General features: G+C 40.5%; 1 protein-coding gene across 10 annotated transcripts in view; it reads right to left on the reverse strand.

Moving 5' to 3' along the window:
• The window catches only part of SEMA4D (semaphorin 4D), a 98,706-nt gene extending 78,462 nt beyond the window's left edge, over nucleotides 1–20,244 (reverse strand). For 6 of the 10 annotated variants that reach the window (XR_010031181.1, XM_063180361.1, XM_063180359.1 and 3 more), the window contains exon 1: nucleotides 20,016–20,101. The gene's annotated coding sequence lies outside the window, so the exon portion shown is untranslated. Of the gene's footprint in view, nucleotides 1–19,718; nucleotides 19,744–20,015; nucleotides 20,102–20,165 lie in introns of those variants that run through there. The other 4 variants (XM_063180352.1, XM_063180358.1, XM_063180357.1 and 1 more) reach the window with 4 other exon arrangements.
• Nucleotides 20,245–26,710: the final 6,466 nt, after the last annotated feature.

Below are 26,710 nucleotides of genomic sequence, written 5' to 3' on the forward strand. Positions count from 1 at the left end.
TCATCCATCCTCAGAATAACAATAACTTCAAGCAAATAGGGCCCTTCAGGATCCTGACGTGCACCAGTTTTCCAGACAAGAAAATTTGTATTTACATGATTAATAATGTAATTACTATAATTACTTATAATAATATATTAGTATATATTATATGTTAGGTACTACAATACATATTAATACAGTGATATAATTACTTATATTTATTAGAAAAAGGTTGAAAAGTACAGGCTTCTTTGATTGACTGACGCCTTTAAAGTTTAAAGCAACATTTAATATAAAAGGAAAAAACAGACATGAAAACTGGGCTATGCACTCATTTTACTTAGGTCTTTCAAGCAAATGTAAGTGCCTTACTTTACTGAGCTTTTTGAAATCCTCCCAGTTGTAAAATTCTAACAGCAAATTTATATTGCCTACCTAAACTAATTTCAAGATCACAATGCTATCACCTAAAGTCACTTAAAACTTTTCAGAACAAACTACTTTTTAAAACTGACTTCTTTGTTTAGTTACCATTCATACAGTGACTTTTCCAGAGGCCAAATAAAGCACGGCAACTCAGTCACTGCAACTCTTCCCAAACAACTTGACTGTTTGCATCTCTGGTAGCTCATGCAATGGGGTGACTTTGTCAGCACTATTTCTGCAAACCATTTTAACTGCAAAAGCCAGTATGCACCACTGGCTTCTGCTCTGGCATGCTGTTCGGCCTACCCCCAGTCTGGTCCCTGGTCATGCTGCTGAAGCGCCTGCACTAATCTCAAACATCTGTGATTTTTTTCAAAAGAGATCATTAGTTTCACAGCAGTTTTTGTGGACCTTATTTTAGACTGGTGAAGGCTAATAGCAACAACCAGAACAGTCACAGCTACTTTGTTCACACAGAAAACAATGTGAGACTGCCAGCATCATTCTGAATTGCCAAAATTGCTAAGTTTTATTGCACTGTGTTAAATAGCTACAAAGCAAAGTCACAAAACTGAAGATTGATCATTTCCCTCTCCCATTCAGCCTCCCTCACAGCAGATGCCAACTACTCAGCTACAGTTCATTAATAAGAAAAACACGTAGTCAGCTGATACAAACATGGTAACCGGAAACCTCTCATTGTTTTAACCATTTCATTCTTGACAGAGTAATGAGAAAGAAAACCTGAACACTATCCACTTCTAATCTGCAACTACACTTCTTCAGCTGAAGTCTACAGCGCAATTCCTTGACTAAAAAGCAGTAATGCACAGCATATAAATAAAAACAGCATTATGAAAATTATCTGGCAAATTCATGGTTTTGTAGGCTAAAAAGGAAAAGAAACAATGGTAAAATGTGATTTGTGTAAAATGAAAGAAGCAGTGGAGACGGACACAACTTTCACAGGGAGAAACACTCTCAGTTCCACTTGCTACCGCTGGCTGTGGTTTATGCCCTCACACCTTGTGCTGCCCAGAGGCTCCCTCTGAGGTTCCCTAACAGCCAGTTCCCATGCTCTTATTCCTGGAGACGGCTGCCCATGGCCTGCAGTGGAGGCCATGGCCAACAGGCAGGCTGGAGCCTCAGTGAGGCTCCCACAGCAGCAGGCACCGCTGCCAGGTGAGCAGAGGACCTCCCGAGGTGCTCCAGAGCACTAGCACCTCTGCTCCTGTCTGCCAGCACCTGCAGAGCTCAGGGGAAAACTAACTACCACATAAGCGACAGGAACAAAAGCAAAGACAAAATAATAGTCTGTACTCAAGTGCATCAATAAACAAAGCTGTAGAGACTTATGCAAGACAGCAGTCATGTGGCACTAGCTTAAAATAAAAAATAAAAAGAGAAAGGAATAGGAAAAAGCAGACACAGCTACACACCCAGACAGAAAATGGAGAGCAAAACACCAATGATAGCTACTGCAGACCAGAAGTATCAGCTTACCGCTCCCCAATGAAAGTTACACCATGTGCCAGGTTTCAGCCATTCACGAGAAAAGCAGGTCTGTATCGCACACATCTCCCACTGATAGATGGGACCACCCTCTCAAATCCCTCCGACTGCAAAGAAAAACCACCTGCACCCACAAAAACAATCCTCATCTCCCAGCAGCCAAACCAAAACAAAAAAAAAGCCAGCTGTGGCAAACTCTTCCTGAAGTACCTACCACCACCAGACCAAACTCTACTCCCCTGCCTGCAGCCATTCAGCGCTCCCTGCACACTGATCTATGCACACCATCCACTCAGCTACATTCTTCAGGAGAGTTTCCCCCCACAACAAAGATGGACTTCCTCAAGAGAGGTATCCAATTTTTTCTGTTTGCCATCATCTCATTTGCTGCAAAATCCTTCCCCATTCTGCACACTACATCATCATCTCTAGTCTGCTATCTGCTGATCTCCCTGGAAATAAACATAAATATACACACCTTTTTTGTCATAGTAGGAGAGAAAAAGAAATTTTATGATATCGAACGTCAGAGAGCACTGCACATGTAACTGACAATAAACAACTCAATGACAAACATTAATTTCCCTGAATCTGCTTTTCTGTCATTGTTCCAGTTTTGGTCTTCTTTTTCTGACCAAATTATCTAAAAACTCATTGGGAATTCAAAGGTTCAGTGAGACCTTGACTAAACGTCATATTAAAACATATTAAAGAATAATTAACATATTGAAAAAATACTGAAGAAAATATACACGATAAGTGAGTACCAGGTAAGTTTCTTCTTAAATTCTTAGCTTCTCAAAGTGCACACAGATTCACCTCCACATTTTTTTTTATTAGACAAAGCATCAATGTAATTAAAATGTAACAGTATCCTTTCAGTATAATAAGACTCTTGCTATTAAAAAAAAGAGATCTTTTACAAGCATAAAAGATTATTCTGATGCCTTCTAAAAGGCAGATTTTATTCTCGGTTTGCCCTTTTGTTTTGCACATATTTCCAAACAACACCCTACTGATATTGCATTTATGCAGAGTGCATTCTATTCACTTATTCAAGTGAGCTTCAGTGATGGATAATCAAGGTACAGTTAAATTTTTAAAATCACAAAACCAGAAAAAGCAAATGCTAGTTATGCAATACATACCACAAGTTTCAATAAAAGCAAAAGCACTGGCACGATTCAAAAGCAATAACCAGAAAATGCAATAGTACATTCTAGAGCACAAGCACAACTGAGGTCTGTGCCTGTCATCCCAACCCCCATTTATTCATCTAACTTCATGTCTTTGGGCAAAAAATAGTGATATGCAGCTGCCATCCACTTTTCTAAACACAGATTATTCTGTATACATTTCTAAAAATCACACCAAAGCCTGACGTCTTCAAAATAAATCTCAAGATTCAAGTTACAGTTTTGCACACTTACAGTGCAGACAAAGCAGCCAATTGTTCAGCTACAATTTACTCAAAACAGGTATCAGTGTTTTTCACGATTTCTTCACATTTAAGCTGTATGGCAAAAGAAAACACACTCTATGTATAAACAATGTACCAACAACAACAACAAAGAAAACAGCTTCCCAGTAGGTCCTAGTGGACAACACTGAGGCCCTTACTGAGGCATTGCTGTTCTTGGGGACTACAACTGTATGTCTCCAAATGAACCAAGGCTATTTACAGAAATGATGAAAACTAGTCACAGAAAGATACCCTGATGTAGATGTACATATAAGAACACTTACAATTAATCTCTACATAGGCAAATGACTCAAGAGTTAGTTTAGGAAACTTCAATCTGCTAAGCAATTCAAACAGCTTCATTGTTAGTTATGATATCATGAAATTGATCAGTCAACAGTGACTACACCATGTAAACCTCCCCCATTTGAAGCCTAGATTATGCCATTTTACAAGCTAAATTCTTTTCCACTGCCACTAAATTATTCCCTATTGTGACACCTCATTTACTAGAAGAATCTCTAAATGAACTTTTAATTTACTCTGCCTAACAAAATATCTAAAAAATTAATTTCTTACCTGCAACTCAAGCTTCATGGCTGTTCCGAGAGCTCTATTACAAGGACAGTAGCAAATGGTTGCCTTGAGCAGTTGGCAATGCCCTGAATTTTGTCATCAAGTAATGAGTCTGCCACAAAAATAATGACCACATGGCAGCAGCCTGCTGGATATAAACCCCTTTGCTGCTTAAAAAACTAGCTTTCAGATCAGTATTGAAACAAAAACAAAACAAACCCCGAAATACTATCTGAAATGAGTAGAAAGAAAAAAGAGCATCAGTGCTGGTCTCACTAACAGGATGCAAATTAGCACTAGGTTGTTTTACATTTGAGCAAGTGTAAAGATAAAGAATATGAAACAGGGAACACTTAGCTCTTCACACAGCTTTTCCATTTACATGGTGAAGCATTTAGCACTTGTGAGCTGACTTTCTCAAGAGACACTAATACTAAAAAGCAGCAAAATAAATGTTTTGGGAATAGCCTCCCCACTCTCCAGCCCTGCTTATCCTTTGTTCCCATAAGGCTTCAGTTCTTGGTTAACATCTCTCTGTCTGAAAATAATTGCCTGCCTCCTAAAGGCATCTCGGACAGTGTCACTCCTTAATCAGCAGGAGGACAGCTGAGTGATGTGAGGCATTTCCATCTTCTCCCTGGAGCAATCGCACCATCCCTACACGGCACTACTGCAACATCAAGAACTAAAATGACTTTAGATGCGGTAGTGCCCCATAATGAGAGCCATATGCCAATAAGGCTCCCCTCTAAAAACCCAATTCTATTACCAGCTGCCTATTAGGACTTAGCTTATTGATACAACTATGCCAAGGATCAATCAGTGCAGCCTGAATACAAACCTTAGGGAAAATTCATCTGTAGAAATGAATTTCCAGCATATTTAGTATACGTAGATGCAAAAACACAAGCAATAATCAACTGCATTATCTTTAAATTTTTATCATAGTGTGAATATGGTAATCAGCATCAGTAGGTTTGCAAGTTCTAATGCTCTGGCACAGGAAGGATATCAGTAAAATTCCACTAGATTTACAAAATGCAATGAATTTACTTCTCTGCACAAATACCTTAGAAAATAAAACTAGTTACCTTTTTCTCAGCAAATTGGAGGCCAGGAGAAGAAAAACGTGATCATGGGCTTTGCTGATATACTTTCAGTGGGTATACCAAGAAGGTAATGTGTGAATCAGAATAATATGTATTTCACCTTTCATCAGATCAGTAATACACACTATAGTTTCACTCCACAATGAAACATCAGCATCTAGAAATTGCATGGAAGCATTTTTTCAGAGCAAGTCATCTTCTCTTTCCACATGACACATTCACTTGAAAATCTAGACATTACCTTTTCTGTAAGAAAATTTAAATCCCACACATCTTTCTTTTTATACAGCTCTCCATCCTTCCCAACTCCACACCCTTCCTAACTCTTGATGTCTGTGCCATACAGCTCAAACACGTGGCTGATGCTTATATCCCCTGCCCCATACCTTTTTAATTTTGCTGTATATTCCATAAACTAACAGCTACTGTGACCTTTCCCTCCTCCAAGCATTTGGGATTCACTTCCACAGAAAGACTTACCTGGAAAGCATTTGCAGATACAACAGCCAAAGGCAAAGTTGAGTGACTCAAAGGAGCGGGACTACTCAAATTATCTTCAAAATTCTGCTTCTCCTCCTTCCATAAGGCTCACTTTCTTCTTTCAAACTACTTCATGTGGCAATGACCATGCTTCCCACTGGCATTTAGGTACCACAAACTCTTAACACATCTGCCTGTTTGGGGCCCTGGAATGCCACCAGAATATGACAGCACTGGTAGCACCATAAAGCCACCAATACGACATGAGCCTTAAGTCTTTAGATTTTTGCTGAAAATGGAACTCATTAATTGTGAAAGCAACAAACATCATCCTTTCACAACCTCCAAGTCCCTCTTTTCCACATAAAGGGAACTACCTAATTTGGCTTTATGAGGCACAGTGTGACTGCTGGAAGAGAGCTTCTGAAGCCTTTATAACTACTTCCCCAACCTCTCATATATTTCTTCTTATATTTCTTCTCTGCTTCCTGAATGTTATTTAAAGCTCACATTTTCATCAACTACAAAAGATTAAACTACCCTTGCTTTAAGTCACATCACAGTAATACAGGAATACTTTCAACCTTTTCACACAAACTCTGAAAAACAAATACAATCAGGAATTAAAATTAAATCACAGTTCTGAAAATGGAGAAAACCTCTCAAACTGTACTTTGGGAGATACAAAAGTAAGAAGTGCTTTATATCCTGAAAATGATCAAGGCATCCTGAGAAACTTGAAGAAACATGGCAGCAATGTAAGCAGATAAAGAAACCTTGAGTTCAAGAAAGTTTTGCCAGATTGTCATGGCCAGTAAGCAGGCTGGAGCCTCAGTGAGGCTCCCACAGCAACAGTCATCGCCGCTGCCACTTAATGCTGTGAATTAAGGCATTCAATTCCAGAGTAAAACTCCTGTATTTCACCAAACAGAGAGGCTGGACAGGAAATGGGAAGTGCTAATAAAAAGCTCAGGTTTTTAAGTGTTTCCTGTTCTCACTAGAAACACTTTCTTGATTAATCAATGTATGCCTCTGTGATGCATGTCTACATGACCGCCCATTACAAAACGAACAGCAAACCTCACTAACGCTTTCAACTCTGCAGATGGCCACAAGAAGCATTAAGCTTCATTACTGATCCTCCTTGCTATCACAGTTTCTCCCCCTTCAGCAGTTTCAGAGATAGGCTGTTTCACATGCCTCTCAGAGACCTCAGGCTTTAAAACCAGATCACACTGTCCTCCTGCCAAAGAGCTGAGCAGTGAGTTACAGCCAAAGTCCAGACACGTGCCACAACCACCACAGCAAACGCTCAGCTGCTTTGGTGAACTCCGGATTTCCACCTGCCACAAAGTTCAACCCCAAAACAAGCACAAGTACTTTACTCCTTGGCAACTTGCTGGCTAACAGCTGGGCCACGACAGAGCCTCTGATGACTTTTTCATCTTGCTGTGCATGAACAGTTAACAGCTTTCACCTTCCCACTCCCTGCCTCTGCCACAAACACAGGCACTCAAAGTACTAATACAAATACAAGGTTTTGAACAATCGCTACACAGACTGATCTGTGTACAGATTTGTGATACAAATCACAGCAGAGCCCCAGAAAACACCATCATCACACTGCTAGTGCTGTCCTGGATACTGCACACCTTCCCTCTTATTCCAAACACTCAACCCTTTGGCACAAATACCACTACTGGTTCGGCATGAGTCTGGAAAATCTGTGCCAATGTGCAAAGAGAACAAACAGCTATGTGTGTAATTTGATGTACATGATAGTATTAGGAATTTAAGGCAACTGAAAAACAAGCTTTATATACAATACATCTTTGTCCTAGGTACTAGAAACACCTACATATGTAACCTGATTTATATAACAACATACACTTATCAGTCACTAAAAACACACTACACCAACTCTATCTTTGCAGTTTTAATTCAAAATTCACATTAAAACAATTACTGAGAAGCCTGATTAAAATTTAGACTAAAGTGATTTTAATTTTAATGAAGCCTGACTTCACATGGAATACATTTGTCTTCAAAAGCAAGGTATCAACTATGTTTTTATGAACTCCTTTAGAGTAAAGGAAATGAAACATAAGAATTTAAACTAAGCTGAATTTTAGCTACAATTTTTCTCTTTCAGCGAAAGCAATAATCATCCGTTTTTATTACAGTTTTGTCCTTCACATTCCTCTACTCAGGATGATTCAGGAAACACTAAAGTTGCTTGTTCCAGTACACGCAGTACCCACCTGACATTGTTCTGGCTCACGACAGTACAAACAGTTCCATCAATGCATTTGAAAAAAAATGACTTGCCAAAACAAACAGTGGCTCAAAACTGTACTTTCCCTCTTTGAATGCTAAAATTGATATGCATCATTATTTTCAGTATCTCAGCAAATAAAATTTCATTTTCTCTTGCTTCCCACAAGAATCTTAATATATGCCACCTTCAGACAGTATGGCCTATAAAAATGCTTTTGGCTTTACTGTCAATATTTGATTAATTTTAACCCTAACCAAAGGGTTCGTCTATCTGAACACAGGGCACGCTCAGGGGTGGCAATGTATAAAGAAAAAAAATAATAGCACGTTGCCTAAGTAACCAAATACAGAATCTCAGCTACATGTACAATTTTTGACTCTATAAAGTCTTACATCTCAGGGCTTTAACATCTTGAACTCATGCAACCACAAAGGATTTCAACACCTCAGGAAAGGTCTCAAAAGAGCCTGCTGAAGTCATTTGATCACATCTGAAGAAGTTTTGAAGTCACGGCAGCAATCCTGCAAGGACATCTAACCAAACATTTTTATGGTGTTACTGGCTGTAATGTAAGTACTACATTAAAAATCCACATTGCTCTTCCTAGTGAGATCATTGAAACGTTTTTCAGAAGCCAAACATTTTTCATTTTCTCTGCAAAACCCGAACAAAGGCTACAGTATTATCTTCTAGATGCATATCTATTCCAGCTGAGCTTTATCCAGGTAGACATTTCAGGATCAGGGCAAAATGTTCAAAGACTACCCAAACATCATGGTCGGAACATTCAAGCTCAGAGCTGCCACAGCACCTCTCCAATCAGAAGCACATGTTCAGATCATCAGAGCCTGTTCTGCATTTTATGTACCCATCTACAAACTCCAACACACACTTTCAGTATCCTTTAGACCATTTAATTCCCACCTCTAGACATCTCTATCTCCCTTTTAGGCAGTTTCAATTAATGTTATTTATCTGGATCTTGCTTGGTTTTATTCTCTATTATCCTCTACACAGGACATAAATCCTCACAAAGTTTGCAAACAAGTTTTCAGGACACTAAAACAGTGATTAGAATCTTAGCTGTAACTGGGAGAGAAGCTAGCTAACAAATAATGCTTTCTACTCTCAAGCATTATTCCAATCCATTCCTAGCACTAAAACTGCTATGGGAATGTCCTTCTGCCACATTGCAGAAGCTGAAAAAAACAGCACAACTTTCTTCTCCGGTGGTAATCACCAGAACAAAACCCCAGAGAGAGGGGTTGTGACTGGTGTTTTACTGACAGCACTCTTCTCTCAGAAGACATGATCATGGTCTTCCTGGATGTTACTATATTCACTTGCATAACATCTTGCATTCAGGCACTAAGGCAACTTGACCCAAAAGCTACTTTGGCTTTAAAATGCATCTGTTTAATTCTGCTTAAAACCAAAAATTGTCAAAACAATGCTTCATCCTCTGCCTACTTTAAAAAAAACCAAACACCCATACTGACCTTTCTAATTCGAGAAAATGGATGGAAATGCTGTAACCATGCTGCCATGTCCATTTGATATGTGGTCCGGATGTCACAAAGACCTGTTTTCTGCTTTTACTTAGATCCCTAGCAGACAACACATATCTCTTATTTCAAAGTGAGCAGAAATACTTATTCATATCAGAAGTCACTGTAAACCATTACAAACACATGGGAATTAATAAAAAATTACACGGATTAGTAACAGGATCATTATCCTTTGCAGCCTAAATGAAAAAAGGGAGTTTGCAATACTTTATAATTTCTTCTCCAAGTATTTTTTCCCCCTATCTCTTCTATAATGGAGACTATCCTTCTGGGATACCTTCCAGCATCATGAACTTTCCAGTCCTGTTTGCACAGTCACTATGAACTTTCCACAGTAACCAACTGGGTCATTCAGTACCAAAAACTCCCTCAAGGAACATCAGGGATCTGCATAAGTGGAGCATGAAGGGTGCTTTGCTTCATGGTCAAGGCAGAAGCAGTACTTGAGGCTCGTAGTAACCACAGTCTGCTCAGCCTTAGCAATTCAGATGGAACAATACATCTGCAGCACTAAAATTTCCTGTTTTGGCAACCCTAGGCAACTCTGTCCATTTAAACTATCAATCACCAACCACTAAGCTTAGTAGCATCAGTACACCTCTTCCTTCTGAAAGAAATGATGGCAAAATGCTGGAGTGATTCTGCATGCAGTCACGACAAAATATCTGGCATTTTCCCTCACCAAGATAGCAACGGCCTCACCTAGAGTCACCACTGACCAGTCCAAAGCAAAAAGACAGCCTAGTTGTTCAAAGTAAAGGCACAGAAGAAACAGAGGTTTTTTTCATCCTTCTGCAAAGGTCCCACTGCATTAGTTCTGGTATTACAGCTCAACTTCTTCTAGCATAAACGTGAAACGCAAAAGTAATTCACTATTTCTTCACAAGCATGATCCAAGAGAAGTGGTGGGTGGCAAAGTTCTAGTGCTTTTTGGTAACAAAAATTCCCAGGAAGTGCAACATGGTGCACCTGAGAATTACAAGTAAGAACAGCTAACCTGGGCAGAGAACACTCCTTTTGCAATCCTGATACCTGGCCACCACTGCATGAAGAAAAATACTGTCAAGAACACAGAGATGGGGAAAGGAGGCAGAGATTTGAAGATGCAGGAAGCACAAATATGCCTTCCACGTAGCTTGCAAGCCAAGAGAAAGCCTAAGTTTCTGCAGGAACAGTTTGCTCTCCCCTCCACTGTAAGGTTTTTGCACATCAGCTACTATACTGCTCAAGAAACTACAGTTTAGGCTATCTCATGTTCCTCCGCTTTGAAAATAAGTCTTATTCAACAGAGAATTAGCAGCTTGTTTCCTCAAATGTTGGAATCTGAAATGCAGGGAATTCTCAGAACTTTGGGCTTCTAAGACAAAGCTTAGAACTAAACATAGGATTTGATCTGAGACTTTGGAAAAGTCTTCTAAATTTAGGTGTTGGAAGTGAGAATGTGGATTTATAGTTTAAAGTAGAAACACATTAAACTAAGTAGAGGAAAGTTTAGAGTTTTAGGGTATAGTATTGTAGGTTTGTGTGTTATGATTAGTTAAGAAAGCTTACTCTGTAGCATGAGTCTTTATGATAAAATATTTAAAGATTGACTTAAAGTATAAATAGCTTTATTAGTATTGTTTTATTAGTTAATAAATTTTGAAAAGATTTTTTAACTAGAAGTCTTGTTACTTTCTAAGCCATGTGGTGAGGATGTGAACTAAACTCACCTTTCCTGCTTATGTAAAAGATAAAAAAATAGATCACACCATCAAAAACAATTTAGAAGTTTTGTCTCTAACTTATTTAAAATTCTTGCACAAATTCTCACAAACACTTTTATCAGTAACAAACCCCTTGCATAATAAACTTTGAGTAGAATTTTGGTACAAAATACACTAATGTGAACAAACAGCAACTAAGATGGTGGAGTGATGTTGGTGCAGCTACAATCAAAGTCAGATATTCATCTCCAGAACATCACTTATGCCCCCAAATGCCATCTCAGAGTCTGTCAAATGGGAAAATGACAGCTCTGTTCCTTATAAATATCTCCACACTCCCAAGGACTGTAAATACGGGATATTGTTAAAATGAAAGATCAAGTTAAAGCTATACATTTGTAACTTTAAAAACATCTCCCCCTCCCTTCTGTATCTTTAATCAAAGGTTTTAAACGTGTACAGGATGGCTGTTGCCATGGAAATATGCAGGCCAACATCTCTCTGTGGAAACCTCAAAGCTCCCTTCCCTGCCAGACGCCTTGTAATGACAGGGCCACATTAGCACCTTTGACTCTCAGAGGCCATTTACTGCATAGAAATTAGCACAGCTGACTCCATTTACCGTCCACACACAAACAGTAACTACTCCTGCTCAAGTGACTTTCTGCTGCACTCGCCCATTCCCCCGGGACACACTCCCAAATCCACTTCAGCATCATCCCTCCCTCACACTACAGCTAATTCATCTTCAAAGTATACTGCCTTCTCAGCAAACACTAATCAGAAACCAGATGTTGCACAGGCCATCAGATGCTCCACCTGATCAAGAGCATCATTTCATAATCTGCTGAGAAATTCCTTTTTCCAAAACAATTGACAGACAATAACTCTCCATCCTATTCCAGAAGACGGAAAGCAGAGCTATGACAAAAAACAGAGGCAGACATGCAGCAACAGGAACTGAACTCTCATAAAAGCCAACAATTAAATTAGAGAACACAAGACAGCGTCTGAATAATCCTCTGATGGTTGTCAGCGCTAAAGAGGGAAAAAGAAGTTCTTAAAAAAACTCAGTGGAATTCCTGGATATCAGCATGTACGATTTGATGCACAATTTATGCACATAGGCAGCCCATTTCAAGGCAACTGCAAAACAGATGCCTTTTTAAAATATTATTTTAAATTAATTCCAAAGAGGCATATTCAACCATCTAAAAATGCATTCTTATCAACATCTTAATACACACATGAGCCAATATACACATTTATACAGTCACATGTTTGTATGAAGTAGATTTGTGCCACATACCCTCTGACGTTGGAGTAATAAATCCCTTAGACACATAAAAGGTAAGATTTAACATACATTTAGAATAAATTTATCTACATATCTTAAGAAAGAAACTATTTCAGTAGTATTGACTCTCATTAAAAATAGCTAGTCAAGTACATTAAACAGTTAATATACTGCGAATGTATACCTATGGGTTGGTTCTTTTATTTTTTAATTCTTCAGAGAGAGGAAATTGTAGAAATAAAAGCTCTTAAGCCTATGGAAAGTTCTCACATATTCATCACACAATCCTTCACAACTGATTCCAGTACCAAAGAAAAGAAACTACTATGTCTCACTTACCTAGAAGATAATCAAGATGACCTTTCAAGGCAGTTTATCAGTATCACTGATGCTGAGTAAAACCTAAGTAAGATATAACTAAGCAGTAAATTTATTTCCATAGGGCCAAACATCTAAACATTTAGATTTTCAACAATCCCAACAATTTAATGAAGAAAAAGGCAGTCACTCTCTCATCTAAATAAGACTAGATTTTAACAGGAAAGAAAACATTAATGACTACCACTGTGCAAAATACAGACACTTTTTAATGGCTTTGCAGAGTTTTTTGTAGCTTTGCTTTCTTGGCGGAGACACTAATTCCATCAAAGGCACTTATTTTCTTTACACCTCCAGTTCTGATCAATCAATAATCTTCTGACAAATAGACCCTTTGGGTGGGGTACATCTAGCCATACACAGATGGGGATCTGTGTGCGCATACATATTCACCTACAGCAAATCCTTAGTAATTATATTCAATTGCTGAGTGGAAAAAGGAATGCCTGAATTTCTTGCCTCTGGCCATTTTAGGGCACTTTTAGTGAAAAGAAACAACAGCTATATGGGAGAAAAAAAAGCTTTAAGCATAGCACTGGTTCAGCAGACTCCTAAAGTCTGCAGACAACTAAGGCTTGCTACTGGGGTTTTTGTTTTAGGGGGGGTTGTGTGCGTGTTTTTGGCCGGTCTGGATAGTTTTGTTGTTGTTGTCATGGGGGGGTTTTGTTTGGTTTGGATTTTTGTCGCTGTTATTTTGAGAGGTCAAGAGAGCGTATTTGTGCAGGTCCCTGTACTAGAGGGCAACCTCAGCAGGCATATGCCCAGCCTCAGCTACATTCCACCCACACAAACCTGCTAGCAAGACGAGGGCATGATTATTAACTTCTGTGCGCAGACCACTCTTCTCTTCTAAAATGCTTTGCAGAGAGTTCTTACAATACTCAAACTGAGTACAGATTTAGACACAGCAATACCTCATGGCCCACAGTGCAATGTCTGGCATGAATTACAGTCTACTGAGAACATCCAAGATGGGGCTCAGAAAGAAGGGCAATAAATATTTTATAAGATTAGGTCGAGAGAATATTGATTGTCCCAAAGCCTGTCATTGTATCAGCTGGTTCCAATGATCCCCCCGTTCTACAAACTGTCTTCCTTACATCCTCAGACAAAGAAAAAGAGTCTCATCTGATTTTACTGAACAGTTAAGTGTTCTGCTTGCAACAACTGGGATTTTATTTCTTAAATGTGACTTAATAAATATCTTCTGAATAAATTCAAGCATTACTAGATGAGGTGAAAGCACAGAGAAGAGAATATGTAAAATACTGCATTGACAAGCATTCTTACAAGTTACTGTAATTCTAGCAAACAAACCAGTATTGTCCATGCCCATATGACAGTCCCAAACACCACACAATATTGCCAGTTTAGTCTTTCCTACTGTCACAAGAAATGATCTGCAAACCAGAAAGGTAAACTAATGAATGCATTTTATGGAGCTAAATTATGGAATTAAATGTGTCCTCACACAAACTTTGACCAGTCCGTATCATGCTCAGCAAAACCAACAACAGCTCCTTCTGAAGTGTTCCAGAATTATGAGTTTAATTACAACAAACCTAACCAATGTCAAGCACAACTTCAATGACCTGATTTAAGACGTCAATTCAATGTGCATTTTGTTTTTTAAAAAGTCTATATTGCTCCATTCTCCCCAGAATATCTAAAATCTACACAGAGAGAGAATTCACATATAAATCCAAGAGCTTCCACATTTCTAGGCCTCTTCCCCACATCCTGCATTATTTTTCCACTAACACACAATTGTAACTCATTATCTCTTTCAGTGGAAATGAGAACAAAGACATTCTATAAAAACAAAAAGCCTTCACATTTCTATTCATCTCTTTGTATATTCAATGGCAAAGTTCATACAGTATCATTTGTTTATTAAAAAAAAGCACAACTGAGCATATACTTATAAATCAACGATTTGGGGCAAGAAGAATGCCTTCTTTATATTGAGAGAAGGAAAAAAACCTCAGAAATACTGTTAAAGGCTGGCTGTGAAAACCACTCTTCAACAAAGCAAGAACTATAATCACGTTTCATGCATTCTTCCCCCTACTCCTTGGCTCTGCCATTTGCAATGTATGCAAATCTGCATGGACCTGGAGGTTTTACTCGGGCACAGGGAACTCCAGCCTCCCCATTGTCTCGCCTTGCTGCAGTTGTGTCAGACCTGCTTTAGGTTCCAGGCAACCTTTGGTCTCTCTGTTGTACACCAGCAAAGAGCTAACCAAGTCTGTAAAAGTTTGTCCTCGCCTCCCTGCTTTCCCAGTAGAACTAGCCATCTCCATAAACCCTCCCCTGCTTTGCATATTCGTTTCTGTCTCCCAGCTAAGTAATCAGATGCACAAACGACATCACAATTTCCCAGTCTGCTAACTCCATATATTCCCAAGTCACTTCCATACCAGTGCTTTATCAATACATATCTGCTCAGCCTGCACAACCCTGCAGTGGAACACACAACCATACAAGAAACAGGAAAACTGCCTGTCCTTCCAATGAGGCCAACAGGTACTAATTTTGCAGCAGTGTTCAATCCTCTTTAGCCTGCTTCATATATAGGCTAATACTAATTTTTTAAGAGGATCAATGCAGAAAATGCCTAGTGGATTATGAGTTCACTGCTGTACATGAACAGAGACAAAAAGAAATAGGTGGAAGAGCAGAGAAAAATAAAAATGTGTCCACTATTTCTTGTACCAACAAACTTGGTTCTAAACTTCAAACATGATCTTCAAATAACTATGTGTAGTCTTTATAAAGGTTCCTAAGTTCCTTATCTGCTTACATCTACAGATTTTTATTATTATTTTCATCTGTTTACAGTTCTTTATTATTTTGGCACCTGTTTTGTCCCCTCACCCAGGCCACAAGAACTGGCTCCCCCAGTACAGAACAACATACTCTTGAAGTAAAGGCTGCTATTTAGTGCTTTAAAAGACTGATGTGTCAAAAGTCTCAGAGTTACAGTACTGAAAAAAACACTCATGACCCTTCATTCAATACAAGTCTTCTTTCCCTCCTCCATCCTATAATCAAAAAAGAGAAAGCACTACACCTAGTAAAAGTAAGCTCTGGTACATTTATTAATTTTGTTTTCAGAAAGACAGACATACCCAGAAGCTCACTGCACCACAACTTGGTGTTACAGGGAGCAGGAGGAAACACAGCAGCTCTTGGACACCCTTGGCTAGAAGAGGAGCTCAACATACTTGTTACTGCAGGCAGGCAGTATCCTCTCTCGTGGTGAATGAAAGCAGGCTAAAGTAGCACATCCAGAAGCTAAACAGGCCTTCGCGTTCCTGGAACTTTACAGGCAGATAAAAGAACATAAAAGCTGTTTGGCCAGAATACAATTAAATGTAAGACCTCATTAATCCCATTCTGGACAGCAAGATCTGTAACTTTCCAATCCAGGATGACAGCATACATTAGTCTGAAATAGGAGGTTCTACTTTTTCTCTTTGTAGCTGAAGAGCTATGGGAACAGAAAAAGCAATTCTTGGTTCCTTTCATCAGTCCGTCCAAGAACAAGGACAAAACCTTCATATCAGAAGGAAAACAATTAAAACAGCTTCCACATCTAGCCTGCACAGCTATATCAATATACAGACAAGTTAACTGCAAATGGAAGCTTTGGCAGTGCCTTTTGGCATTCCCAAGTTCCTTCTGGTACTCAACCAGTCGTATGCTCCACTGAAAAGCAGCTCTTTAGGCACTTCAACTTCCCAAGCTCAAGACATAAGTAAAGTTTAAGTGGGACTTTCTTCATTCTTTTCAATACACTTCTTTTACCTATCTACCTAAACACTCAGGCACAGGACTACCATGCAAAGCCAGATGAAGAAGGCCTTATAAAACATTGCTTTATCATCAGAGAAATTACTAGTTAGAAAAAAGGAGGCAGAAGACTTCAGAGAAAAAGCAAACAAACAAATAGCCAAAAGCACTTCCAGCTCCTTGTATATTATGCAAGTTTCCAAATGAGCATACCTTTCTTCGGTTAATTAACATGGCATACAGCAACTGAGTATAGGGCACAACAGAGCACACTCCCCCACCAAACTGTTTAATATTACCATAATGGAAGTTTCCTATCTGCTTTACTTGTTTTTGTTGTCAGCTTTAAATCTCAAACCTTATTCTCACATGCTACCCAGAATTTAAAACACTGTGAAAAATTGTCTCAGTCACGTCTGCAAGTATTTGACTTTTAGTTTAGTAAGACTCATCATCAATCACCACCCACTCATGAATAATGCTCTTATAGTCATATACCTTCAGAAGCTACTTTTCAACTCATTCAAATCACAAAATATGAATTCAACGAGATCCAACACTTGGAAGCACTGGAGGCTTACAAGACATGTTAGTCAACTTTGGCAATTATTTCATTACCTCTGCATGGCAAAACCTGGGTTAAATAACTTCAGCTCTGAACATTCAGGAGAAATACTTTATATTCTTGTTATCTACAAAATCCCTGTTGCAACAACTAGCTTGAGATTCCCTTTTTCCTGGAGAAAACCAAAACTCAAACAAAACAATCAATCAGTGGAGTTCCAAGATAACATAACCAGGATAGAAATGCTCCAAGATTTTATTTCTGTTGCTTTAGACTCCCACTTAGAAAAGCCATCCCTAACAATCAGATTATGGCACAACCACCTAGCTACTTATCCAACACCTTTTGCAAACCAGGTGACATATGCAAGTATTACATCTAATGCTAGCAGCCCAGACCAATAATTGATTTTGACATGACTGAAAGAGACCTCCCACTTGCTTCCCTGCAAGAAAACAGCTACGAAAATGTATTTTAAAACGAAAATATTCCCTTGGCACACACCCCCTAAGACAGGTGGGAGAGAGGACAAGAGTGAGCTGCAGAGCAAGCACAGTGCAGCTTTCAACTCCATCCACCCCAGTGGCCTTCAGCAGATGACAGATCCTCTCGAGTTCTCTAGCTCCTCCCCAGCGAAAGGCTGCACGGAGCAGGGAACTCTGAGGCTCAGCTGCTCAGGAGGCAGGCCACCATGGGATGTGCCAAGGCATCTAGAACATCTCTTCTTTTTGCAGGACCTCTTAATGGTATGAATCCACGCATTTTGGAAGAAAAGGTTATCAAGTGTTCAATGTAATAGCTGTTTATGCAGGGACTGGGATGGTGGGGGGAGGAAAGAAGACTGAATCATAGTACCAGCAAAGAGATGGCAACACATCATATTAAATTAAGTCTTTGGGCACACCTGTACTTAAGAGTATCCAGAAAACCTATGAATCAGTGTTAGAGTTTTGAAAGAGAACCGTTCACATCAAACACTTAATCTGTTGTGGAAGTAGCTACAATGGCTTTTGTTCTTAAAAAAAAAAAAAAACAAAAAACAGGAGAGAAATTTAAAAACCAGCTATAGACCTATTTTGGTAGGTATGAATGCAAGCAGCTTTTGTCAGCAGACTCTGCAGCAATCCTGGACCATTGAAAAAGCTATATAAAGTAATTGCTTCAGAGAAGGGGGGAGAGATGGTGAAATACTTCCTCTACAAGCCAAGAGATGATAGTAAAGACAGACTTCATCTGTCAATCCAGCTCCCCATTTACAAAGCCTCCCTTTTTTTTTTTTCCCTCTAAGCATATAAACGCAGTAACACAGTCTCATGCCACCCGTTTGCTTCCAGTGGAAAAAGTCACCTATAATTCATCTCTGCTACCAGAAAGAATGAGTGGCCATCCATCCGTAGCCTGCTCGTCCCAGGCAGCACACGGTACAAACGCTCTTCCCTGCACAGCAGTGTTTCACCCAACACGAGCCACTCGGTCCTCTCTTACAATGCCCCTTTCTAACTCAGTTTGTAAACGATACTCCCACTCCGGCTCGGCCTCCACATTCGCCATCCATGCAGCCAGCACAGCTTCCTTTAGGCGCACTTGCGTAACTGCCTGAGCTCGCACTCTTTCTAATAAAAGAAGTCATTAAACAGTTCTCTAACAAAACCTCCATACAGGTATCCAAAAGGGAGTATGAGATCAGTAGCTATTTCTGAGCCTGATGGGCACAAAGCACTCAACAGACATGTGCTAATTACTGCGAGAATTTCAATTTTCTTTAAAAAAGAGGCGTTATTACTACACTGATTTCCAGAGCTACTAGAAATACCTGGGTGCTATAAACTTAAAGGTGATTTTTCACATTTTTCAGCCGAAGTAACTCCCCGTAAGAGGTACGTGACAATAACGCCATGAAGGCAGGAACACGTTTCAGCATTAAACCAAAAAGCAGACTTGAAAAATCCCTTCCATCTACAGATCCATCAGGTTCCCTCCTACACCGGGGCAGGATCAAGCTCCTGTTCCCCTCCCTGCTAAAGGCAGTCACGTAATAGAAAGGAGCTGCAACAATGAAGTTACCACGGCTGCATTAATCCACTCAATCCCTCTCCCTTAAACGCCCATGATGCGTAGTTTTGTATACGCGGAAAATACCATGCAACAACCCACACCTCCGGGAAGCAGTGAGGACATCCCCTCAGAATTAGCTGAGGGGCAAATGGGGATAGAAAACTCTCTCTTCACCAGTACCTTGCAAACTCAGCACCTCTGTGGAAACCTGATTTAAACTCTCCTGACAGCTAAAAATTAAAGCAGCACATAACAGCTCTTCAGAACACATGCAGCCGGTTACCCCACGGCAAGCACCCAGTGCCGCGTATTGCTCTTCGCTCAACGAGGGACGGCGGCCTCCCCGAAACGCCCGGACACACTCCTGGCAACCTGAGCTGCTGGCCCTTGGAAACCGACCACTTCTCAGCCAGGCGAAAACGCCTCGCATCCGTCCTCACCACCCTCGGGCGCGCCCCCGGACCCCGTCTCCGCGGCAGGTGCGGCAAGCGCGGGCGGCGGGGGCCCGACCGCCACCCCGGGCACGCACCTGGCGGGGCCGCAGCCGGCGGTCGCTGCCGCCGGAGTCAGCGGGGCTCGGGGGCGGTGGGAGGAAAAGCGGACTTATAAACCTGGCAGCCCTCGCTCATTTGCTGCAGCTGGAGGCTCCTCCTCTCCTTCTCGGTCCGGCCGCGTCGCAGGCGGGGGCTGCCAGCGCCCGAGCCCCCCGCCCGAGCCCAGCGGCGGCCCGGGCCCTGTCAGGCGGCAGGACGAACTGCGTTCCTTAGGAGCAGCCGCGCCACTCCCTCCCCCCCCCCACGCCCGGGTCCCCCAGCCCCGCACCCACCTCGGCGCGAGAAGGCGCGGCGGGCACGGACGGTCGCTGCCCCAGTGCCGACCGCTCCCTCGCCGCCGCCTCCTGCTCTCTCCGCCCGCCCCCTGCCGCCGTCTCCTCCTCCCCGGCCGGCGCACAGCCCGCCCCGCCGGGCGCTCCTACCTGCGGGGGGCTGCAGCGCTCCCCTCGCACGGCGCCTGCCTGCCTCGGCGCCTTCCCCGCGGCTGGGGCTGGGCCGGCGCAGCCCTCTCCTCCCCTCGCCGGCGGGGGCAGGGCGGCGGCGGCGGGAGGGGCAGGAGGAGGAGGAGGAGTTGGTGCCCGTGTGTAACAAGTTTGGGTTGCCCCGCAGTATGGCGGCCGAGCGGTGCTGGGGGCGGGCCCGGCCCTCGGTCCCGGGGCTCGGGTAGGGGCCTGAGCCGCCCTCTCCTTGGTGCTGCTCGTGCCTTTCCCCCGCGCCCGGCGCGGCCCCGTTAACGGCAGCGGCCCCGCGGCGCGGCCGGAGCGGCAACGGCTCCGGGTGACATTAGCCCGGCCAGGGCTCCTCCCGCGCCACCTGGGGCTGCGCGGCTTAGCAAGGCACCGAGGCGCCTCTGCCGAAAGCAGGTGCGGTGTCCCGCAGTTCAGCCGGGCCGAGCGAGAGCCGCCGCAGCTCCTCGCACCTAGTGCCACTTGTCGCATTCCACTGCTCCTCCTCCGCCTTTTCGTCGCGGGCAGGATGGATCCGCTCGCCGCAGACCACAGGGAAAATCGTCCCTGGGATCCGGCCTCTCGGTACCATGGGAATGAAATAACTCTTATCGAAAGCAAACGTTACTGGAATTATTGCACCTTAAAAGCATAGGTTCGCTTAAGTGACTGCTTGCCGGTGTATAAAAGGAGGACAGAAAATAGGTCAGTAAATGCACAGATCTCACCTGCGATCCTTCTGCTGAGTCACTGATGAGTTATTGATTACCATCATGTTCGTGCGCGCCTGGTGTGACTGTTCAGATGAATGACATGGACCAACACATGAGTGTTTGGTTTTAGATTGGGGTTTGGTTTGGGTTTTTTATTGCTGTGGAACTGGTGATACCAGTGTCATGAGATTGCCATAGCTTGGTTAGCAGTCGTCATTGAAGCAAGACTGAACAAAATATTTAGTTTGTCAGATATTAGCACTTGCTTTACTGGCTGACCTTTAAATTCCAGCATTACACAATATTATATTTTTACAATAACATGCTAGTCAATCTCTAATAATTCACATTAGCTAGGTGAGGTAAGAAATAACGTCAAGAACAAATCATTGAGGAAATCGAGCATCTTAAAGCATGCAGACATGATAATAACTTCAGTTTAAAGAAGTTACATGCAAAGCAGCCTTGATATTTCAGTGTACAAAATGGTAGCATCTGAAGGAAGGTACTAGGATAGCCAGAAAACAGTCTGTTGTGTGGTAAACAATGAGTTTTCCTGCGCTACATTTTCAGAATGGTGATGTAACTTAGTCCAGCTTAACACTGGATAACCAGTGTTCATCACGCCATTGACATCAGATAGGGCCATAATGCCATCAAAGCATTGGATATGAAGCCTGGAGAAGAAAGTAGTCATGCCCAGCTCTGGGGACAACAGCAAGGGGAAGCAGGAGAGGCTGAGAAGCCACAGTCTGCAAGAAAGGGGGAGAACCACTTCTGATGAGTCTTACAGGAGCATAAATGACAGGGTCAAATGAACCCATGCCAGAAAATCCTTGCTGAAAATAGAGTAGCATGATAAAAAAGTCTTTGCCATTTTGTATTTGGGAAATTGCTGTAGTTTATACCATCAGAAGATGAACCTGATCTCCACTGGGACTGACTGCTGGTATTGATATGCTAGCAAAACCCTATAGTGTAGGCAAGACTTTAAGCATGTCCTGAGGGATACAACTATGAAATGATATTCCAAGGGAAGAAACAAAGATACTTTTTTAATCTCTCATTTTACAAAATCTAGGCTTGGGCAGTTCTTAGCTCTGAGTAGGAAAATCACAGGGATTTTGTCAGGTTTCCCCTTGAAGCCTGCAGTGTGCACAAATTTCCAAAAACTGGGAGTGGGACAAGAACTGGAGCAAAGGCTAGCACCAAGACAAAATTTCCATTATTTCTGACTCTGTTGAGGTTGTATGTCATTACCTTTTAAGAATTATATTGTTAGTTTTTATAAAGTAGCTTTCAATCTCCATTCTCAGCAAAACCTGGAGAGTCTTACAGACTTGAAGATTGGACGTGAAACAAGGAATTCACACTTGTACCTTGTCAAATGGCAGATTCTCAATCACATTTAGAACCTTCTTTCAAGTATTTATTACCTAATGGGATTTGATGAGAAAAAGAAAGCACTAGTAATAACAGTGTTGGGAACTTACAGCTGGTACCATGAATTGCACCACTGAAAATTCCTCTAGTTACAATTATAAGTAATTTTTTTCACAGGACTAAAAACCAAATGACCTCTGACACAAATTTGAGAGGTTTTCCAGAGGCCTGTAATATTAATCTGGGTTGTATGTGAGCTAGTGGTGTAGGACTAAAGATTCTGGTCCTCATGGTAATTACAACTGATTTTGTTTTCCTAAAAGAGATAATAATCTTCCAAATACTGCATGCTGTGGCAATGAGATCATATAATGAACAATTATTAATACATGTCCACATCAATTCCATAATGGATATTCCAAGGACATGGAGGAAACATGCTTTTAAAAACCTCTACTATAAGCATAATAAAGCCTAATCTTCAAAAGGACACATAATGCTTTCTGCAAAGTAATAGTATATAAAGACTGCCTCAGTCCTAACACACTTACTTAGACAATGTGTTGAGGTTGAATATACACATGGGTATTTTAAGTCTAGGCAAGCTGTACCAAATCTGTGCCAGGAAAAATAAATAAGTAATTAAGAAAGAAAAAGGGGTTAAAGAAAGCTGTAACAACTGATGGTGCTCTTAAACCTGCAGTCCTTAATTAAACTCACAAACAAATAAGCTACAGGGTAGAAGATACAGGAGCAGAGTAGGGTCTGAGAGGAGACCAAAAGCGTCTCAGCAGCCAGGTCTGAGACTGAGGGCAGATCTGTCCAAGAGTGAGTGAGTGAACAGGTGGTAGGTTATTAGTAAGTCAGTGAAAAGGGCATTGAACATGCCCAGAGGTTTGCAAACTGATACATAATGCAAGGAATAGCAGGGTGCATAAGAGAATGAATGGATGAGGGAATAAAAGAATAAATAGTTGCGTTGAATGAATGCAACTGTGAACAATTCTGAATTAAGTCAAAGTTTCAAGCTATACTTTTATACTGCTGTGATGGTATGACTTTTCAGATCACTTGTCATTGATGTAAGCCAGCATTAGAGGAAAACAGCACACATTGCTGAAAGAAAATCCCTTTTCGCTACCAATTGTGGGAAAATAAAATAGTAAAGATAAGGATTTAAAATACATTTTACAGTCATGACAATAAAAACAGTTTTGGAAACGTTAGTACAGAAAAATAGGCACACAAAAGGCATTTAAAAGCATTGTCCAATAAATTAATGTTGATTAACATTATTAAGCTACTAGAATTAACATAGACCTAAAATTATTTGCAGAGCAAGAAGACGCCATTAACTATGCTAGTTAGGAACCTGATACACAACAGCTCAAAGTGATTTGTGCAAGATTATACACTAAGTCAGTGACAGAACCACAGATGGATAAAGCCTTGACCTTTTACTTTTGTATCCTCCCCATCAGGCAGAGAAAATGCATTTGACTTCACTTTTGCAATTACAGAGTCAGTGAAACTAAATTATAATAGTCAGGGGGTTTTATCTCCTAACCTTGGGGTTTTTTGGGTTTCTTTGGACTGAACACTTCCTATATCATTATGGATAAACATGGCAATTATACACTCAGAGACTTTAAAAGTGTCCCTGTATTTACCATGTTTGTATGCCTAAAACAGGAGAAGAGGGAGCTAAGTAAATGTTACTCATTACCATCTGCATTTAGATGAAGCAGAGTAGGGGAAGTGCATGTCTAGATGACGTGGCAGAGGAAGGTCTTTTTCTCTGCCTTTGGTACATCTGTGTGGCTAAGAACACTGTAAAGGTCACAGAGAATATTTTTTGTTTCCTTTTTGTTTCCTAATCTGGAATAACAGATTTAGGGGAGCTACACTGTAGGTTGATGTCTAACCATAAAGTTATCTGTAGTCTAGTCTATTAAATCTCACAGCACAGCCTGTTAGAAAATTTGCTAAAGGGATAAGGGACATGGTGAATTTAGGGAAGGTTGGCAAAAGTGGTAGGAATTCCCATCATTGGGGTGCTGGGTCAGCATTTGTATTTTAAAATGAAATATTACTAGCAAATTACATTAATAACATACTTTGTTCCTAGGCAAAACAGCAATAAATATTTTCTGTTTTCACTTATCAGTGTCCAAACACAGAGCCTGTAATTCTTACACAAACAGCTAAGTTATGTGCATGGTTACAAAATTAAAAAACCAACCACTCCACTGGATTTTCCATAGGAAGATGACATGGAAAGACTTAGAATCAACAGTCAATGAATAATAAATGAATGATAAAAGATGCTTTATCCACTCTACATGGTAGAAGAAATACATGGGCTAGTGAAGAAGGCACATGTTTATTAATGAGAAAAATAATAAAAAAGGTGTCAGCAGTGCTTACCTCAGGGGACAAGGTCAATGAGGCAACATCAATAATGCAGTACAATAAAAATAATGAGGAAACTAAAATTCAATCTATATTTTTATGTTTTTTGAAAATGCAATTACATTTCCAAAAAGATCAAATTAATGAAAGTTGTTTAATGGAGTCATTACCAATCTCACGAATTATTTCTAAATACATGTTTTTAATATGTATTATACCAATATCAAACTATTGGTGTGGGGTAACATGTGCTAGTCAAATGAATAAATATGAAACCAGAGAGGTAACAAAGGTCTTCTGTTGTTAATACAGGAAAAGCAAATGTAGGGTTTGACAGTACTGGATTGAGACATTTGTAAACTTTATACTAAGCTTGCATTCTTCCTAAATGAACCCTACGTTTTTATTGCCTGCATTATTACAATATTTTATGATGTTTTCTTACTTTTCTTACTTCTTTTTATAGACTAATAACTTAATATGATGCTTTACAAAAACAAATTAAGAAGTGAAATTATAAGAGATTTTTCTGGTGACAAACTTGATTGTAAAAGATAGTAACCACAGACCTGTGTCTTTTATGTATGCATGTCTCAGATCATTGTGTGGTCTGAGAAGGGGGGAATGCATCACCACAGTAGTGAGTGAAGAGTCTGCCTTTTTGTCAATCAGAATAGCATTTTAATTCAGTTGCTTTCCATACACACACTTTACTTGGAGAGGGCCACAAGACTAGTGGGATTTTTTGACTTGTACCAATGTCTGTAACTATCTTTGACTGTAACTTCTACTGTGTTACCCAGCTAAAACCTGTAGACTCCCAGCTTTGAACCTTGATAGAAAAACAATATTAATGTTAAAGCATGTATCTCATAGTTACTTCTGTTCTTGTACAGGGCATCTCTCTCAGGTAATGACAAGCCAATTGATTCCTGTCAACACTCAGACAACCATGAATCTGCAAAATGAGAAGTCAGCAGTGGAAATATACTGTGAATAAAAGGTGAAAGCAGACTGCTTTCCTCTCCTTGTGTGACTTTTTTTTTTTTTTTTTTTTTTTTTTTTGCTGGCATCTCTTGTCCTTCTCACTCCCAAAGAATGCAAAAACCTGATGTAACTTGCTTCTTGAACTAAGTTGCCCTAATAACCACCTCTTTGGCTGAAGCTAAACCAGGTCATGATTTCCCGCTGTAATGTCTGTCACAGGGACATTTTTTTCCTGCCCTAGAGTAAGGTTTTCCTTTCCACCGGTTGCTCCTATTAGGTTTCTGTTACTTTATATAGAGAACAAAGCAAAGGATCCAATTGCGTCGCTATTATAAATTAAATAAAAGGACATACAGTACAGGAGAGGATGGGTTTTTCTAAGCTGATATGAGCGATTTGCTACTATTAAAACCCTCTTGGGAACACAGACCTCTGTTCCAGGGAGTAACAAAAAGACAAATAAAAGATAGGTTGGAAGGGACCAAGGCTAGTCTTTGACAAGAGACTCACAAAGATAATTTTACAAGGTCATTTTAAGCATCTCCAGCTTGCCGTCCTCCCTGAAAGGGAAAGAAAAATACAAAGACTGATGATTAATGCCTTCAAAGTGTATCAAAAGGTTTAGCTATTAGGAAAAGATGTCTTTTTTCTGTCTAAAACATTCCCCTCCTTAAAAGTTCTTTATTCGTGTTTCTGCTGAACTGCCAGACCATACAGGAAAACTTTTAAAAAATCATTTGGGAAGAAGAGGAAGCAAAAGTTTCATAGCAGAGCAAGTTGAGATTATTTTTATATAATCCTGAAAATTCTCCATCACCTAACAAAAACTACTTACAACAAAAGAGATTCAGTTCCTGTAACTAAACACTGATTTTGTAACTAAATTTATCAAGTTGATCAAAATTTTTATCCATTAGCCAAAAGTTTTTATCCTGAAGGTCTTCTCATTTTGAAAATTAATGTTTGTTAATTAACACTAAAAAATACGTATAATGAAACATTTTGATTGAAACAGTGGTGAAATAA

The sequence above is a fragment of the Melospiza melodia genome, chromosome Z (assembly GCF_035770615.1).
Source record: "Melospiza melodia melodia isolate bMelMel2 chromosome Z, bMelMel2.pri, whole genome shotgun sequence".
In the NCBI taxonomy this organism is placed as follows: domain Eukaryota; kingdom Metazoa; phylum Chordata; class Aves; order Passeriformes; family Passerellidae; genus Melospiza; species Melospiza melodia.